Here is a 1,157-nt window from a genome sequence, read left to right as displayed (position 1 = left end):
TTATGAGTGTGTGAGGAGAGAGAATAGTTTTTATGTCCTTTAGACCTGGGCACCTAGCCCGGAGTGAACTTTATCCTGAACAGGTAAGGTTCGTTCTCGGAACGGATGGCTTTCTCCTATCCTATTTTCCTTCTCTCTTCTATGTATGTATTTCGGGACATAAGTCCTTAGCAGTTAATACAGTTCCCTCCATCACCTTTAAAAGTTAAAAAGCTAAAAACACTACGTACAATAAGTTGGTACCTCCTATTCCTCCTAACTTTTCTTTGATCTCTTTCTAAATTTAATTAAGTTTATTAAAGTTTGTTAAATGAGATCAGAGAGGTTTCGCCTACCTAATCGTAACAAGGTAAGAAGTGTAGGCTTCACGTAGTCACGTGACATACCCCATTCATCATATCCCATTCTGAATCACAGAAGGATCAAGCTCAAGTCTCGTCATGTGGAACTCTCTCAGAAAACAGTACGCACCCTGTCAAATTTAAATAACATCAGTGCTACGTGGAAATGCTCACTCCATGTTTGGCATTGCCTTTTTCTTTTTATTCGCCTTTTCCCATGTTCAGATGGGGTCGGCCTTTATCGTCGGCCTCTCAATCAGCTTTAGAGTAATCGCTTTGAGGTCAACTGGTTTTTCCGCCTGCTGGAGAATATTTGGAAGAGATTTTCCTGTAATAAATTTTGATTACTTTTTATAAAATAAATAGGTAGGTATTGAGGTAGGTACTTTGAAAAATAAATAAATAAAAACTGGCACAAAAACAATTTTACCCACTGTCGGTTCGTGCAAAAAAGTTTTGTCAGGAGTGGGATTTGAACCCACGCCCTCAGACGAGGACCAGAACGCTCAGGTGTAGCTGAGGAACACAGTGCGGGAAAACTGCGAAGCTTTTCGCTTGAGTCTGGCGCCTTAGACCACTCGGCCATCCTGACTTGCTGTTCCGAGGGGCGAGAATAGCGCTATATCAACCTGAGTATGACGTACAGTGTCACGTGGTGGGGAAGGGGACGTACTGTCGACGCGCGCATTGATAAGAGAATGAGGAAGTGGGGAGGGGGGAGGACGAAGAAAAACCCGCGAAGAGAAATGAAAAGCCAAGGCGCGAACCTCGGGCCTTTGAAATTTACACGCGGTCGTGCGTTGTCTGATTTTGAGG

General features: G+C 43.4%; 1 non-coding gene across 1 annotated transcript; it reads right to left on the bottom strand.

The window, feature by feature from the left end:
- Positions 1 to 798: 798 nt before the first annotated feature.
- On the bottom strand, positions 799 to 933 carry Trnal-caa. The gene is made up of 2 exons: positions 896 to 933; positions 799 to 844 (listed from the first exon to the last, which is right to left on the bottom strand). It is a non-coding gene; the product is annotated as a tRNA-Leu (tRNA).
- Between the last annotated feature and the right edge of the window lie 224 nt (positions 934 to 1,157).

This window comes from Diaphorina citri, unplaced genomic scaffold (assembly GCF_000475195.1).
Source record: "Diaphorina citri unplaced genomic scaffold, Diaci psyllid genome assembly version 1.1 scaffold13336, whole genome shotgun sequence".
Lineage (NCBI taxonomy): Eukaryota > Metazoa > Arthropoda > Insecta > Hemiptera > Psyllidae > Diaphorina > Diaphorina citri.
Note: the sequence above shows the minus strand (reverse complement) of the source record. Positions and strands in the feature narration are given on the sequence as shown.